Source organism: Hyla sarda, chromosome 4, assembly GCF_029499605.1.
Source record: "Hyla sarda isolate aHylSar1 chromosome 4, aHylSar1.hap1, whole genome shotgun sequence".
Classification (NCBI taxonomy): domain Eukaryota; kingdom Metazoa; phylum Chordata; class Amphibia; order Anura; family Hylidae; genus Hyla; species Hyla sarda.
The window spans coordinates 97,403,322-97,421,135 of NC_079192.1; the positions used below are offsets into that span (position 1 = coordinate 97,403,322).

The 17,814-nt window shown below is 41.3% G+C and overlaps 1 protein-coding gene and 1 long non-coding RNA gene across 8 annotated transcripts in view; one reads left to right on the plus strand and one right to left on the minus strand.

The window, feature by feature from the left end:
- MEGF11 (multiple EGF like domains 11) overlaps positions 1-17,814 on the plus strand; it is a 581,277-nt gene that overhangs the window by 92,572 nt on the left and 470,891 nt on the right. Inside the window, exon 1 of one of the 6 annotated variants that reach the window (XM_056571693.1) lies at positions 9,733-9,751. The exons of the other annotated variants lie outside the window; for them this stretch is intronic. The gene's annotated coding sequence lies outside the window, so the exon portion shown is untranslated. Of the gene's footprint in view, positions 1-9,732; positions 9,752-17,814 lie in introns of those variants that run through there. 6 annotated transcript variants of the gene reach the window in all.
- LOC130368282 (uncharacterized) overlaps positions 1-17,814 on the minus strand; it is an 80,548-nt gene that overhangs the window by 58,250 nt on the left and 4,484 nt on the right. Inside the window, exons 1-3 of one of the 2 annotated variants that reach the window (XR_008892401.1) lie at positions 17,313-17,483; positions 16,621-16,750; positions 13,095-13,195 (exon numbers count right to left, since the gene is read on the minus strand). This is a non-coding gene — a long non-coding RNA (uncharacterized LOC130368282). Of the gene's footprint in view, positions 1-13,094; positions 13,196-16,620; positions 16,763-17,312; positions 17,484-17,814 lie in introns of those variants that run through there. The other variant, XR_008892400.1, reaches the window with a different exon arrangement.

Sequence of the window (17,814 nt, forward strand, 5' to 3'; positions counted from 1 at the left end):
GATGAGCAGCAATAACAATGGCAATGAAAAAGTCCTGTTTTTATAAAGAGCCAGAGATCTTCAGAGTTATGGTTGTGATTATCAAGCAGATGTTTCATCAAATCACTGTGTGCCTTACACTGCCGAGATTTTACTGTGCTCTTTAATGGTGTCAGAGTTTGTTAAACACAGGGTTTATTGCAACTATATTGTTCGAATAAGACTGAAATGATGTAGATTTTCTGTGGTGATTTTCACATGGAAAAGGAAAGTTGATAAAGATCAGGCATGGAAAATGTCAGCGCTCCGATCCTACTGCTCTGGGGGGAAATAATCCGCAGCCATACGCATGCGCATGGGGGAGGGGTATAACGCAACCGGTCAGCGCTGGCGTGATGCCGGTTTATCTTTTGGGGGTTGAAAATCCAGCATGCCCGACCCTTCCCTCGGCTGGCTGCCACATACCTTAGGCTGTGTTCGCACAAGGGAATGTCCGCACGGAAAATTTCTGTGTGGACATTCCCCTGACAGCGGAGCGCCAAGAACCGCTCAGAAATGCTCTGTCTCATAGATGGCAATGCATTTCCGTGCAGAGTCCGCCGAAAGAATAGACATGTCTATTCTTTCTGCAGACAACAGAATTTGAATTTCCATGCCAGATGTTTCTTCAGCAGAATTCAGTGGGACTCTGCTGCTGCGGAATCTCTGTTTGAAATTCCAATGTCGAATTCTGCACAGAATTTCTGCTGTGTGAACATAGCCTCAGGGTGCATTCACTGGATCCGTTGCGGATTTAAAGTTGCAGATCCACAGTTGTAAAATCTGCAGATTTTTCAATGGTGGTCTGCGACTTCAAATCTGCAGTAGAGTAGGTGTGTGTGTGAATGCACTCTTGGTTAAGCCACTTAACGTGGCTTAACTAATATTGAATGTAGGAGGAAATAAAGGTTGGGGGCACTGCAGCAGCTACTAGAGTGCATTGGGTTAACATTACTGGTCTTAAGGGTGCGTTCCCACCTGGTGTATACGCAGCGTATTTCATGCTGCGTAAAATTTGTTGAAGCAGCGGGAAATACGCTGCGTATTCCTTGCTCTCTATACACACAGGGCTTTCCGGCAGCAGCCCTATGTGTGCAGTGAGTTTTGGAGACGGAGGCTGGCATCACAGTCACACCGGCACATGGCCCACCTCTAAAACTCACTACACGCATAGGGCTGCTGCCGGAAATCCCTGCGTGTATAGAGAGCAAGGAATACGCAGCGTATTTCCCACTGCTGCCGCAAATTATTCGCCAGGTGGGAACGCACCATAAAAGTGTCTGCGTCAGAATGTTGGCGAAATATGTTATCTTATGCAAACTGATTGTATACCTAAAAATATGAATGATACATAATATATGATATCATAAGGATATTTCTATCAGTTAACAGCCTTTGCTTTGTATAGATAAGCTGTCGGGTGAGCTGGTTTCTTACATGCCGGTTTTATAAAGGTTAAAAGGATGAATTGATGTTGGATTGTGACTTATGTGTAGACAGATGTCTGGGTTAATGCTCAGACAAGCAATTCAGTGCTATCAAGTGTCACTAGGTCATAAACACATGCCACAATAATAGAATAAGTGAATGGCTCATGAGGTCTAGATAAACGGCACGAGTCCTGTGGGTTGTCACTGTAGTGCACTCCGTTGTCTTTTGGTGATAACAACCAATTGTATTCTCCATGGCTGGTCCTGTGTACTATAATGGAGTTGACCTTTCCCTCTGGTGTATTTTTTTTATATACTTTTAACCAGATTCCTTATAAAAAAGAGAAATATTGAAAATTTATGGTGTATCACCCACATTGCCTTACATACATTAGTGAAACAAACAACAAAAAACATGGTCTCAAATGGCTGGAGGTGCTCAACCCCAAATGCGGTTGTGCATTTATACTGGGGGAGCAGATCCTGCCCTTGTAGTCCGTTGCTAGGGGCGATCCCCAGCATAAAAATGCATACAATGGAGGATGCCTGCAGCGGACTGCAAGTGCCACAATAGAATCCTACACCAGATAAACGGTGTGGATGTGTAACAATTAGAATACAATACAGGAATATGGGTGCACTACTGTGGTAGATGTATACAATGACATTGGCTATCCCTCAACACTGATGTTAAAATTGAGACATTTGCCAGTATATCCTTATATGAAGGACACACCAGAGCCCGCACACCAATGCCAAGGTTTCTCAAGATGGTGCGAGACCTAACGCTAATCCTACCTGTGCTTGATAAGCAAAACAGGGGCCAGTGGGCAATTACGGCAGCATTCGGTCGACTCACAACTTCCTCCCAGATACCCTCCAGCGTGACTGAGCACACATACAATGGGAGAGGGAGGCAAGCTGCAAGCCCCACCTGAGTTGGCTAATATAGGTGCATGGCCTCACAGGTGCTACCTTAATGCTGCCTTGAAGATATTCAAGGCGCATTAATGTTGGAGTTTACACACCTCACAATATAAAATTTAAACAAACAACAAAAAATTCACTGCTTTTTCTAACCTTAGGAGTCCAGTGGGTGGTCCTACTGACTGATTGACAGCTATCTCTGACAGCTTTTCCTACATAAGTGTGCATAGAATCACTGATTGGGACCACCCGACAGAATTTTAAGAATGAATGGAGATTTAAATGAATTTATGTTATACTGAATATCGCTCCCCCCCCAAATTATATATTAGTTTGCTCAGTTTATTCTGCCCTAACATGCCTACAGTTTGGACAAAGTGTTAAACATGACAGGCTCCTTTAAAAGTGCTTCACCAGAAGTAGATAAACACAGGTTGCAGATTACAGGTATCTTGCTTTTGGGAACCCCTACATTCAACTGCAAATGAGTGGAAAAGAAAATGAAGGCTATTACTAAAATAAGTGTCTTATAGGCTCATTCTTATCTTCTAGAGAGGTTCCTCAGGCTTGGGACCCCCCTAATAGCCTGGCATGCATTAGTAGGGCATAGTGGTATCAACTGTATAAATCAGGCAAAACCCTTACCTCAGTTTAGATACCGGAAATTATCATAAATTGGCACTGCCACTTCCAAAAACTTTTCACATGTCATAGAGACAGCCCAAACGTTATTATCAGTGGGAGTCTGTGTGTTCACACCCCTATCGATCTCTAAAAGGAGCCAGAAGAAGTGCCAGCTCTGTGTACATAAATGAAACCCCTATAGAAAGTTTATGGGACTGAGCATACAGCAAACAAAACAAAACGAATCCATTGTCAATGCATCCGTTTCAGTTTTGTAGATTCATAGTATAGCTCATCTCTAAAATTTAACTGTCAGTGGGGGTCTGGGTTTCAGACCTCCACCAATCACAAGAATTAGCAGAAACAAGCATGCAGCTGAGCACTGCTCAGCTGCATGCTTGTTTCTGCTAATTCTTGTGATTGGTGGAGGTCTGAAACCCAGACCCCCACTGACAGAAAATTTTAGAGATGAGCTATACTATGAATCTACAAAACTGAAACGGATGCATTGACAATGGATTCGTTTTGTTTAGAAAAAAAAGTACCACTGCACAAGTGCTTTTCCAAGTGCTCCAATTCCCTAAATTGGAGCTCTTGGAAAAGCACTTATAAAGCAGAACTACTTTTTCTACACATAACAAATCCATCCCCAATGTTTTAGTTTCATAGATTCGCAATGTAGTTTTGCTTGTCTCTGCTGCCTACATGTTTATATTTTTTCATAGACTCTTTTTATTCATTGATTTGTCAACGTTTTACGTGTTGTATTTTTTCTCTATGCTAAGGGAAAGAAAGTCTTGGGGTGGCTGTAACCTATCTTCCCACAGAGAGCCATTGACCGCAATGCTTTAAAGGCAAAATTATTCATTGCCTGTTGCCCACGTGTGGGAATAATAGTCTTGAGGACCTAAGAAATCAGACAATTTCCCCCAATGTCTGTCTCCCGATGATTCTTGTTCCTCACCGCACTGGCTGTTATAAATCTATTGATTGCCTTGTGTTAGTGACAGGACAAGCGTGCAAGGACAAAGTGTCTTCTGGTGCTGCAATGTCACGCGCTTCACTGATAGAATTAACCCCCTCCTGCTTTGGGGTGCTGCAGCTGTGAGAGTTAGTCCGGACACCGTGCTGCACAGTAGGGCGTCCTAATGAACCCACCACCCTCCGCCGTGCAGCCTTAAAAGCTAATATGGCTGGTCATGTGGGTCTGTATGCGTTTACCACGTTGGAGCTGATTAGAGGTTAATGAGCAGCTCCCTCAGGATCTTCTAAACAGAAGGAGATGATCAGCCCAAGATTAACAGCCACTACCAGGCCCATAAACCTCCGCCGACTGCATCCCACGTCTAGGCTGTAATTCTCTGACTGAAGCCCGAAAGGGTCAGGGAAACCTTTAAGAGTGATATAACAGCGGGCAGCCAGCAGGCCTATAAAATGCAATAATACGGGAGATTATATTTATTGGAACAGTTGCACTTGGTCATAGGAGCAGGGATTTACTAAGTAGCTGGAAATAGGTTGTTACATAATATAACTTCAAAAAAATAACATTACCCAAGTCCCATCTTTACACATTTAGTACTTTACGAGGCTGGTAATGGACTCAATATGCCAATATTGATAGCTTTATAGAGAGGCATATGGGCCATTTTTTGTTGTGCAGTATAAAGTGTTTTATGTGGCCTCAGTGTACACTCTTTTTATTTGATTTTTGTTGCTACATTTCTTTGTTTCAAAACATTAGAGATCTCCCTTCTCTGTACTGATGAGGGGCAAGAACAGCGTAAAAGCTGTCTACAAATGGGTTCTCTATCTTTTGGAGGAAATTGTAGTTTGGCCGGTTATTCATAGTCATGTTTAAAGGGGTACTCCCGTGGAAAACTTTTTTTTTAAATCAACTGGTGCCAGAAAGTTAAACAAATTTGTAAATCACTTCTATTAAAAAATCTTAATCCTTCCAGTACTTTTTAGGGGCTATATACTAAAAAGTAATGCATTTCCTCTGATGTCATGACCAAAGTGCTCTCTGCTGACCTCTGCTGTCCATTTTAGGAACTGTCAAGAGCAGCATATGTTTGCTATGGGGATTTTCTCCTGGTCTGGACAGTTCCTAAAATGGACAGCAGAGGTCAGCAGAGATCACTGTGGTCATGCCATCAGAGGAAATGCATTTCTTTTTTGGATTTCTCTTTAGTATACAGCACCTAAAAAGTACTGGAAGGATTAAGATTTTTTAATAGAAGTGATTTACAAATCTGTTTAACTTTCTGGCACCAGTTGATAAAAAAAATAAAAGTTTTCCATGGGAGTGCCCCTTTAAGGTTCTTTAAAGGGTTACTCCAGTGAAAAACATTTTTTTTTCAAATCAAATGGTGCCAGAAAGTGAAACAGATTTGTAAAGAAACTTCTATTAAAAAATCTTATCCCTTCGAGTACTTACCAGCTGCTGTATACTACAGAGCAAGTTCTTTTCTTTTTGAATTTCTTTTCTGTCTGACCACAGTGCTCTCTGCTGACAGCTCTTTCCGTGTCAGAAACTGTCCAGAGCAGGAGCAAATCCCCATAGCAAACCTCTCCTGCTTTGGACCGTTTCTGACATGGACAGAGGTGTCAGCAGAGAGCACTGTGGTCAGACTGAAAAGAAATTCAAAAAGAAAAGAACTTCCTCTGTAGTATACAGCGGCTGATAAGTGCTGGAAGGAGTCATGCTGGAGAATAGAAGTCATTTACAAATCTGTTTAACTTTCTTGAAAAAAAAATTATTGATTAGAAAAAAAAAAATTTTTCCACTGGATTAACCCTTTAAAATTTTGTCGGGTTAGTGCCAGGATAAATTGTCTTTGTTTATAAGTAAATCTTTGCTCATTCTGGGGTAAAGAGTCAAGTGTGTGGTCATACTCAGTGATTGACAGCTGTATAAGTGTGCAAATAGAGAGAGCTTAAATAGGGCCGCCCACTTGACTACTTAGCACAGAATGAGCAGAGATTTGCATAAATAGTTGACAAGTTATCCTGGAATCTTTCCCATGAAACTATATATGAATCTGCTCAGCTTCTTCTGCTTTATGACATGATGCCTGCAGATTGGACTGCATTTTTAACTTGACAGCTTCCCTTCAAGGGGTTGAGGATTAAGTTACAGTAGTGGTCTCAAACTGTGGTCCTCCAGATGTTGCAAAACTTCAACTCCGGGCATGCTGGGAGTTGAAGTTTTGCAACATCTGGACGGCCACAGTTTGAGACCATTGACCATGTACAGGGAAGCTACCTCCAATAGGTGCCAACGAGCTCTTTTTCTTCTACTTTGAATAAATATCCTGAACTTATCCATAGCAAAGAATTAACATAAGAATGTTTGCACTAGTTGAACCCCTAAAATTGCCCATGTGACTTGACCAGAAGAATAAAATCTGTAGATAGGAGCTACATACGACTGGGCGCCCAGTAGATTCATGTTCAGCCCTCATATGGCTTATATGTTGCATCACATTCATGGGAAACTCTCATAAATGCATGACACTCTATTATGGCCCTTATTTACTAAGAGTAGAGTGTTGGTTTCTTTGTGGGTTTTAATTCCCTACAATTTTTTTTCAACGGTATTTACTAAGGTTTCCCTACATTTTCCACTTTCCCTACACTTTGCTTTTTTACACATGCTCTGATCTGTCTGGTTTTCCTCAGCTCAAATCCACCACATTTTATGTGGAAACTTAGTAAATGTGTTGGGTTTTTGGGAAAATGTCGGGAACACGCCCCCTTTCAGAGACCCCTTTCCTGGCAGCCACGCCCCCTTTTCTTAGCAAAATGGAGAGTTAGTCTGTTTTTTTCAATTCTGGCGCAAATTCTGGCGCATAATCTGGCGCAGACAGAATTTCTGGTGCAACGAGGCAGAATCTGGCGCACAACCCGACAAAACATGTCGGGGTTTGCAATAGTAAATGAGGGCCAATGTTTTCAAATGAACTCTACAATACATGCCGTATGTATTTAGCTCTAGCCTTTCCATCATTCTGTATATGCAGGAGCTTGTATTTTTTTTTAGAGAGAGCGTGAATAGGTAAAATACCTGTCTCTTATACAGCCATGAAGTAATGTTCACACACAGAATTATGAGCTATTTTTTTCAGCCTTAAAATTGCCGTTTTGCAGCTCGAAAAAGTCCCCCCCAAAACAGTATATATATATATATATATATATATATATAATTTTATATATCTATATAAGATGCAGAAAATACAGCAGCACACCCAGTAGTAAAGTGCAAAAATTGTGATTTATTGACCCATATCAAATGCAACGTTTCGACGGCATCCCGCCATCTTTTTCAAGCATGATACACAGGTTACAACATCCATATTATATCAGGTGTGTGAAAAAAAATGAAAAAAAATAAAATAAAAAAAATTTAAAATAAATAAAATTGTATTTTTTTTAATTTTCACTAGTTTACGTGGTTATGTCCTTATTCACATTGTGTTGCGGTTTGTGTGCGTTCTCCGCGGTTGTTGGGGAACACACAGAGACTCTCTGCAATGTATATATTGACATTAGTAAGAGTTTTATGTATTGTAAGTAGACTCTCAATTTTTGAAATCATCACCTACAGAACCTTTATTACTTTACACTAATATCCTGCACGATATGCAGCAGCATGTGCGCATGCGCCGAACCGGCTGACTGGAGCCGGCGAAGCCCATGTGACGTGTGTGATCAGGTGATGATCACATGACTGCTGGATACCGATGCGGAAGTGAACAACGCTGTTATGGCGTCTTTGGGCACACAGGAGTATGTGGATCTGTCTCAAGGTAGATTTCATGTTTTTAATTGTTTTTAATTCACTGCCGATATGGCGCACCTGTGGACTTTGGTTTAGAGAAACCAATATACACCTATTTTATATAGATTGTGTTCAATGTATATTTATACCATGACTGTATTGGTTTGTCACTCATGTATTTTATATTTTGTATACACTTTAATCTTATGATTGTGTGTTTGATCACTTTTATAATACTGTTTACACTTGATTGTTTGTTAATTACACACCTGATATAATGTGGATGTTGTAACCTGTGTATCATGCTTGAAAAAGATGGCGGGATGCCGTCGAAATGTCGCATTTGATATGGGTCAATAAATCCCAATTTTTGCACTTTACTACTGGGTGTGCTGCTGTACTTTCTGCATCTTGGATTATTTGAGCCGTCTGCGATTGGGACCGCTATCCTTGCTTGCACCCCAAGATTCCGTCAGAATACGTGGTTGTGCTGCCTACCCTCTACACACATATATATATATATATATATATATATATATATATATATAGTTCTATAGAAAAAAAAATTCTGGTAATTCATATAAGCTATAGATCCACAAAGTGAAGTGCAAGGTCCATTTTTTTGGAATGGGTTTTAAGCCTTTTTAGTTTCAAAACTGCATAAGTGAGACCAAAAACATGAACCATAAACCTTTTCACATAGCATTAGGGTACATTCACATAAGCGGGATCTGTGGCAGGTTTTCTGTGGTGGAGTTTCCGTAATTGAAAATCTGCAGTAGATTTTATTGATGCAGATTTTCTGCAGTAGATCCTGCCTATGTAATTTTGCCCACATCAACCAATCACAGCTCACACCTGATAAAATCTGAGCTGTGATAACTTGCTATGAATAAATCATCTTTTTAACCTAATTTTTTATTTATTGCCCCACCGGCAAAAAAAAGGCAAATAGGTCGGATTACAACAAAACTTGGCATAAAGTCGTGTCTCAGGTCGATATGTAAATCATTACAGGTGTGGTCTGATTAAACACTGGGTCTTTCCTCAACAGGGAGTGAACATGCTTCCCCCACTTCCCTATATAAAAGGCTCTCAGAGGCTACTTTGGGGGAGTGTATCTCTTAGTGAGATATCATTGACATTTTGCCCAGTTGACAGACTTTGAGGGGGTGCGTCATTGGACTGAGAACCACAGGAAGCCCTTCATTTAGGCCATTCCTACCAAGTTGTTATGAGGTGTTGGGGCAGTGTTATATAAGGGCATGCACTATGGCAAACAGGCTCTGGATGGCCCAGACAGATCACCAGTAGAGAAGATTGTTTGAGCTGCAGACAGGTATGAGCAGCTCTTGCGGTTTGTTTGTCCAGACACAGGAAACACCTTCATTACACACCCCTGTCTTTTCTTTAGACCATTTCTAGGTGCTTAGCAAAATGAAATTTGATGTCATGGTGCCCATTACATGTTCTCCCATTGGCAGCCAGCCACCATTGCATTTAGTTTTAGTGATGTCGTGAACGAGAAACCTGGACTGCTATGGAGGGAAACTGTCTTTATGTGAACCAACGACTGTCAGGTTTAAGTATGGTGGTCAAGTGTAAATGCTTCAATCCTGCCTTTGCTGTGGAGCAACAAACTGTCCTAACTGTTGGTGTGATGATCTGGGGAGCCATTGCATACAGATCTGGGGAGCCATCGCATACAGATCTGGGGAGTCATCGCATACAGATCTGGGGAGCCATCGCATACAGATCTGGGGAGCCATTGCATACAACAGTTAGTCACCCCTAATAGTGATTCGAGGGACACCAAGAACTACATGATATGTGCAGGACATCCTGCTGACACATGCGTTGCCTCTCATTTTTCAGCAGAATACGTTTTTTTTTAAGAATGCCTCAGACAGATTGCAACACCTCCTTGGCCTGCCCAGTTGCCAGATTTATTGCCTATCAAGCATTTATGGTAAGCCGGCTTTGGCAACCGACAATAGTGCAGGATATACAGGCCCAGCTGCAACAACTGTGGGCAAATGTGCAGGATGTTTACATGAGAACATTATCTGCCCCACAAGGGTAGATAAGGGCTGTTATCTATTATTCATAGGCTAGATTCACACTTCATCCAGCAAAACCAATTCAAACTGTCCCTTTGAATGTATGCCCCCACACACTACATTTTTCAATAAAGTCAATACAGTATATCACAATACATTGCACACATTTGGTCACTAATGTATACAGTATGTGTATGCCAATGTATAGTAAATGCCAGTATGGTGTGAACTAGGTTGTATACATACAGTCCATTGCCATGCATAGTGTCCATTGCCATGCAGTTTTTGGTCCATTGGCATGACAGTAAAGAATGCTTGCGTCAGAATAAGATCATTAAACAAATGATGTGAACTTATGCTCTTCCTTTATCCTCATAAGAGTCCTATTGTATATTCATGTAATAATGGATTTTTATGTATGCGGGTAATAATGTTCTACATACTGAATTAAATAGAGCTAATAGTGCACAAGCTCTCGGCTCTACACCAACCTCATTTCAAAATTGTATTATATCTGGTATTATAGTCAGTACTCATAAAATAATGTGCATAACCTTGAATTACCTCCATAGGGATTAATGTATGAATTATGCCCATACATTTACTGACACAGCCTTGGTCCACAAGATCTAAGACCTACCCTCAGTTACCAGGTACAATGCAGCACTGATGTCCCTACTGGTAGTCCTGCTCTACAGTATAAATTGTAATACAGGCTTAGAGAGATGACCATCATTCAGCCTATTTTCCTTGGGTGATAAAGCCATTTTACCCTCCAGTACATTAATTTACTGTAAATTTTTCATGGTATCCTTTCTGATAATGACGTTATAAGATCTTAAACAATGTCTGACAACTCATCTTCCCGAGAGACATTTCAGAAATTAATATATTGATATTTTGTCCATTTCATGTCATCACATTGCTGGGCAATCCCTAAATGCAATAAAATTGGATCCTAAGCTGCACAATTCTAGATTCATAGATGAAACTCAATTAATTGCAATCTGTAGCCGTTTTAATTGATTTGTCACTGATACCCCAGCATTGGGCATGTTGTCCCCATCACATTTGGTGCAGCATCCCTTGTCCCTGTGGCTGCTCACCCCTTGTTTTTTTTATCCATTTCCTAATTGGATGCTTATTAGTGGCACTGCCTTCAGCCCTAATTACAGGAACACAGAACCCCTGTTTGTAGCAAACCAGCCATGTGTCTAGTAGTCTGTTTCTAATGCTGCGTATCTGTCTTCCCACGTCTCGGCTCTACACCAACCTCATTACATTACCATCCATGGGGAAACCTATCATGTAATTCTCTTAATTAACATTACATGTCATTAGCAGGCAGCTAGCTTAATCTAATCAAGGGCATAGCAAAGTCTTGGGAGATCGGGAGGAACATATAATATGTTAATTGCGTTATCGATTTGATGGTTTGGAAGACGTCTTCGAGACTCTCACCTGCTGGCTTGCTTTGGGAATGTGATAGAAAATCTGCCATGCACTTAGGCTTATGTTCATTTGGGATGAGCTACTGTGACCAAAGCAAGAGATGAACAGCCTCAAATGGGTTAATTTCACATTCATGCTTTATTATCTGTGTGTATTTTTGTGAAATGCTTATGTGGACCTTTTGTAGAGGCTAGCTAGCTATTCTACCATGATATATTTCGTCCTCATTCTGGTCAGCATTTTAGAAAAAAAAAGGAGTAGGTCCAAAACACAGAAAAAAGGTGAAAATGTTTCCATTATCATGGGTTTGCTTCTATGTCGCTTTTTGGCAAAACATACTAAACAAAATGAGGACCAAATATTGCTCAAATACTAACTGTGAACCCAGCCTAATAGGGTTTTCAGAGGAGAGGAGGTTGACCCAAAACCAAACTTTTCAAAGCCCATGCTATTAATTTGGGTATTTTTTTTTGGTACTTTTTTGATCACGTTGTAATACACAGGGACGGTTGTTACTCAGGTCAGCTGTGAGTAGTATTTCTCTTAGGCTAGGTTTCCACTTGTTTTTTTTTCTGGCAGTTTTTGGATATTGGCCACTGCAGTTTTTGAGCCAAAGCCAGAAGTGTATTCAAAAGGAATAGGACATATAAAGGAAGGACTTAGACTTCTTCTCCCTTACGGATCCACTTCTGACTTTGGCTCAAAAACTGCAGTGGCAGTTTTACAAAAACTGCCAGAAAAAAAAACAAGTGGAAACCTGGCCTTACTCTTGTGTCATGTGGCAGAGTGGTGCAGCTATCCTAGTGTTCCCTGTGAACCAATCTCACTTTTGTCAAGGAATCTGTTCCCAAATGAAAAGCAAAGTAAGATTTTACTTATGCTTCTTGTGCAATTCCAACAAAATACAGTTGCTTTCATTAAACTTGGAATGTTACAGCTTTTTAGCCAGATGAATGGATATTTTGTCACTGTCCATTTAAAAAAATCTTTTTTTGAATTTGTAAGGTCCCTTTAAATGTTGCTTTTATAGCAGCTTAAGGCCTCATTCACATTGCTGTTTGCATCGACCCATTAAGGGTCTGATTAACTTTTTTAAAACAGTTTTTTAGTCAATCCGACCCTAAAATGGGTTGGCTGCAAACTGCTACTTTCGGGTCTCGACGGATCCAATTCACTTGCATGGGCTCCTCGGTGATACAGTAATTTTACAGGAATTTAGCGGAGAAAAATTTAGCTTGCAATATTTCTCCGCTCAAGCCGGATTGCCGATGGAACTCCGAATAGATGAGTCTAACGGCGATGTGAATGAGGCCTTATTGGATTAATAATTAAAGGGGTACTCCGCTGCCCTGCTTCGGAAGCTCCGCTCCCCAGCGTCCGGAAGTTTATTGTTCCGAATTCTGCGTGCGGGCTTCCGTGTTCAGGGCGACCCCTCGTGACATCATGCCCGCCCCCTTATGATGTCACGCCCGCCCCCTTAACGAAAGTCTATGGGAAGGGGGCGCGACTGCCATCGCGCCCCCTTCCCATAGACTTTCGTTGAGGGGGCAAGCGTGACGTCACGAGGGGGCGGGCGTGACGTCACGAGGGGCGGCCCTGAACACGGAAGCTCACACGCAACGTTCTGAACAATAAACTTCTGGACGCTGGGGAGCCGAGCTTCCAAAGCAGGGCAGCGGAGTACCCCTTTAAATGGGTTCTCAGTCCAAAGTTACTAAAACTACTGATAAGGATCTTTACAGATTGGATTACTGTACTGCAGTATGTAGACCTTTCTTTACTCACTCTGCGACACCGTACCTGGAAGGATGTATAGATGTAGAGATCAGTGTATTGCAGAGAGATCCTTGTTCAGCCCTCTTCTCTCAGGAATAGACTTTAAACTCCCTCTAAGTAAAGAACTTAAACACGATATCCTCAGCATGGACAGGAAGAGAAATAGGGACAGAGACTTTATTGTAGTAAAGATGTTACCTGGGTAGAGACATGTGGCCTAAGTGTAGGTATGCCTAGCAATGGCAGGGACTTGGAGATATTGCCTTGGCAAAGGCCAGGCCCTGGCAGGTTTAGCTTCACCCCTTCTCCTGGAATAAGATAGGTTAGACTAGGGACTGCAAAGATTGTTTTGGAGAATCAAGTGACCAATGCATAATTCTTCTGCGTACAGTAAATGCAGTTTTATTTACCCTTTACACTTATAATCTTTTAATACCCTAGTGTTGACAATTAAAATGGTGCAATGCATATAAATGCATTTGCATTTTTAAACTGCCTACAGACAGGGACTGGGGTCAAAGATTTAAACTAAAAAAAAAACTACTCAGTTTGCTGATGCTCCGGAGTCCATTACGTCACAAGGTAGCCGACCGTTGGCCTCTGTGATCTTGTGCAGAACATGCAGGTAGAGACAGTGGAGCCCAGTGATTGGCTACAGTGTCACGTGCTCAATGTTAGGGACACCACTGCATTGCACTTCTAGCTGGGGACTAAATAGCGGCATTTAAACTGAGGAGTACAGTTTTTGTTCTTTTTATACATATCTTCCACCCAAGTCCCAACCTTTTAGGCAATTTTTTTAAAATACAAGAAAACACACTTTAGTGCGCAATCTCTCTGTTGCTGTCTTCTCTACTGTACTAGTTAGTTGTTTCTGTATACGCCATAGATTAAATTAAAGGGATACTATAGTGTAGGAAAATGAGTACCCTATCCAAAGGTCTGATCGTGGGGGGTCCGACCAAATATTGTACATTTACATTAGCTCTCATGCATTCTTCTTTAGTTAACTATTATAACGTTGGTCTGATCAATTATAACGTCTATGTCTATGGCCAGCTTAATATCTTAGTCGCCGTTTTGGAATTTATTAACAAGCAAGGCTGAAAGTTTGTACTGCTGAGTGGGCCATCACAGGCCCATGCTAGGACAGGGTTGCATAGTCATTGAGCTATAAGGCCTGTCCCCTCAGAGTACACACCTGGCTACAGATGAGAATTTAAAGGGGTATTCCAGGAAAAAAAACTTTTTTTTTCTTATATCAACTGGCTCCAGAAAGTTAAACAGATTTATAAATTACTTCTATTAAAAAAAATCTTAATCCTTTCAATAATTATCAGCTGCTGAAGTTGAGTTGTTGTTTTCTGTCTGGCAACAGTGCTCTCTGCTGACATCTCTGCTTGTCTCGGGAACTGCATAGAGTAGAAAGAGGTTTGCTATGGGAATTTGCATCTAAACTGGGCAGTTCCCGAGACACGTGTCATCAGAGAGTACTTAGATAGAAAAGAACAACTCAACTTCAGCACCTCATAAGTACTGACAGGATTAATATTTTTTAATAGAAGTCATTTACAAATCTGTTTAACTTTCCGGAGCCAGTTGATATATATATATATATATATATATATATATATATATATATATAAAAAGTTTTTTCCTGGATAACCCCTTTAAGTAATTTTCCTTGTGAAAGTCCATTTGCTGCACATTATAACCAATTAACTCTTTTCTAGTCTACAGAGTTATTATTTATGGCAGCTAAAACATTTAAAAGCGCGCAATGTGTACATGTGGTTTCCACTTCTGGATTTGATATGTAGCAAATTGGATGCCAATTAAAAATAGAAGAATTGGATGTTGGGAAAGAAGCTTTCCTCTAATATGGGGAAATTGGCATCTGCTTTATAGGTACTTACCTTCCTCCTGATCAGCATGGTAGGATTATTGGTTAAACTTGATTGCATCTATTTTTAACCTTATCACCTATGTAGCTATGTATTTGATGAAACCCTGTCTGTATTACCCCGCATCAGAATAATTGCTCCCACGCTGACTAAGGTTAAAACTGGTTTAATGTGTAAGTAGCATTAGTAGAAGCGTCAAAAGATGTGGTAAAGGGAGGGTAATTAATGCAATTATCATTCATTTATCCCATTAGTATGAAAATAAGGCATCTATCAAAAATTCCTCGCAATAATGGCGCCATTAAGGACAAAATTCACAGATGACACGTGGATCAAGCTGGAAGTGACAGGCGTCTTTAATGGAGATTACCTGCGGCTGCACGCTTCAGGGGTCTGGAAATAAATGTCAGATCATGGAGGTGCATGCGTACCTGATAGATATCAAACTATTCTTCCCCTTACTGCTGCTGCTGAACAATTCATAGGATTATGGCGAGATGAAAAACTGTCAGTCCCTTATGTTAACCCAGCTTTTCTAACCGCTCCATATCTTTTGCTATAATCCTATTAACTGTAGGTTTAGGAACAATCTGTTCCACAAACAAAATAACAAAAATGTATAGGTATTATTTGGCCTCTATTTCTCCTTATTGCTTCAGATTATAAATAGGGATGAGCGGCGTAGACCATATTCGAATTCGCGACATTTCGCAAATATATGGACGAATATTCGTCATATATTCGCATATTCGTGGTTTTTTTTTGCGCATATGCGAAAATATATCTGCATATTTGCGAATATTGAGCCCTCCCTTGATTATTAGTATAGGGAACTAATGGGCTAGTGCAGTGGTCTCCCACCTGCGGACCTACAGATGTTGCAAAACTACAACTCCCAGCATGCCCGGACAGCCGTTGGCTGTCCGGGCATGCTGGAGTTGTAGTTTTGCAACATCTGGAGGTCCGCAGGTTGGAGACCACTGCACTAGCCCATTAGTTCCCTATACCATTAAAGGGGTACTCCGCCCCTAGACATCTTATCCCCTATCCAAAGGATAGGGGATAAGATGTCAGATCGCCGCGGTGCCGCTGCTGGGGAGCACCGGGATCCCCGCTGCGGCACCCCTCTATCATTACAGCACAGAGCGAGTTCGCTCTGTGCGTAATGACGGGCGATACAGGGGACGGAGCCGCGTGATGTCATGGCTCCGCCCCTCGTGACATCACGGCCTGTGCCCTTAATGCAAGTCTATGGCAGGGGGCGTGACGACCGCCGCGCCCCCTCCCATAGACTTGTATTGAAAGGGGCGGGCCGTGACATCATGAGGGGCGGAGCCGTGACGTAACGATTCTCCGGCCCCTGTATTGCGCGTCATTACGCGCAGAGCGAACTCGCTCTGTGCTGTAATGATAGCGCAGTACCCCAGCGGGGATCCCGGGGGTCCCCAGCAGCGGCACCTCGGCGATCTGACATCTTATCCCCTATCCTTTGGATAGGGGATAAGATGTCTAGGGGCGGAGTACCCCTTTAAAGAAGGGCTCAATATTTGGGAATATGCGCATATGCAAAGAGCAGAGAGGGATGCAGTGATCACTGTGATGTGTAAAACATGAAAAGCAGAAGACTTGAAAAAAGCTGCACTCACCCACTGAGAAGTATTTGCCAAACGATGCTTTATTCCAAGTGTCCATACAGCAGACGGCAAGTCAATAGCTGGAGGTGCGGGGAGCGAGAGCCAAAGCTCTCAGGTGCGGGGGGCGTACCACTAGACACCACTGTGATGTGTACTGTGAACAAATTTAAAAAAAAAAGCGAATATTCGTAATTGTGAATATATAGTGCTATATTTGTAATATTCACGAATATGCGACATTCGCGATTTTAAATTCGAATTTCGAATATTCGTGAGCAACACTAATTCGAAAATGTTCTGGGATTATTGAAATGATGATACCTGTTTTCTTATTTAGACATTAAAAATGTTTCTCCCTTTATATAAAAATTAGCAGTAACATATGGGGGGAGATTTATCAAAACCTATCCAGAGGAAAAGTTGCTGAGTTGCCCATAGCAACCAATCAGATCGCTTCTTTCATTTTTGAAAAGACCTCTAAAAAATGAAAGAAGCGATCTGATTGGTTGCTACGGGCAACTCAGCAACTTTTCCTCTGGACAGGTTTTGATAATTGTCCCCCATGGTCTTTAGTCATTCATTTTTCTGCTCTAGTCTTGTATCTAAATATCTGGTCAATCCAACTGGCTGTTTTTGTTCCCACATATTTGAGGTCCATTTCACCCAAATCTGAATATGTTGTGGGGTTAGTATTAAATGATTACCGATCCCTATATCGTCAGATGGGCGGGGCCGTTAATGAGGCTGAGGTTTGTGTGGCTCAAGCTGAGGGGGGTGTCCCCAACCTTCTTAGATTTTAGAATGGCAAATCCCAGCCTGTAATGAATCTCCTTTCCAGTATTACTACATAACTAGGTATAATGCGGACCATATTGTCTGACCAGTTGTGCCTATTTTATAAAAACTGTAGTTTTTTTTAAAAACTATTTATGAGGCTCTTTCACCCTGTGCTTTATTGAACCATTTGTCATACGTGCCATGAAAGCGCCTGGTGCATATGTCAAATGGATGCATAGGTGCTTATTTATTAGAAAGGCTATCTTTTTGACCTCTGGTGCTATCCATCTGGGCTGCCTTTTTTTTTTTTTGCATCTTAAAGCAACGTAGTCCAGGGATATATAGAGCTTAAAGGGGTTATCCAGGAAAAAACTTTTTTTTATATATCAACTGGCTCCATAAAGTTAAACAGATTTGTAAATTACTTCT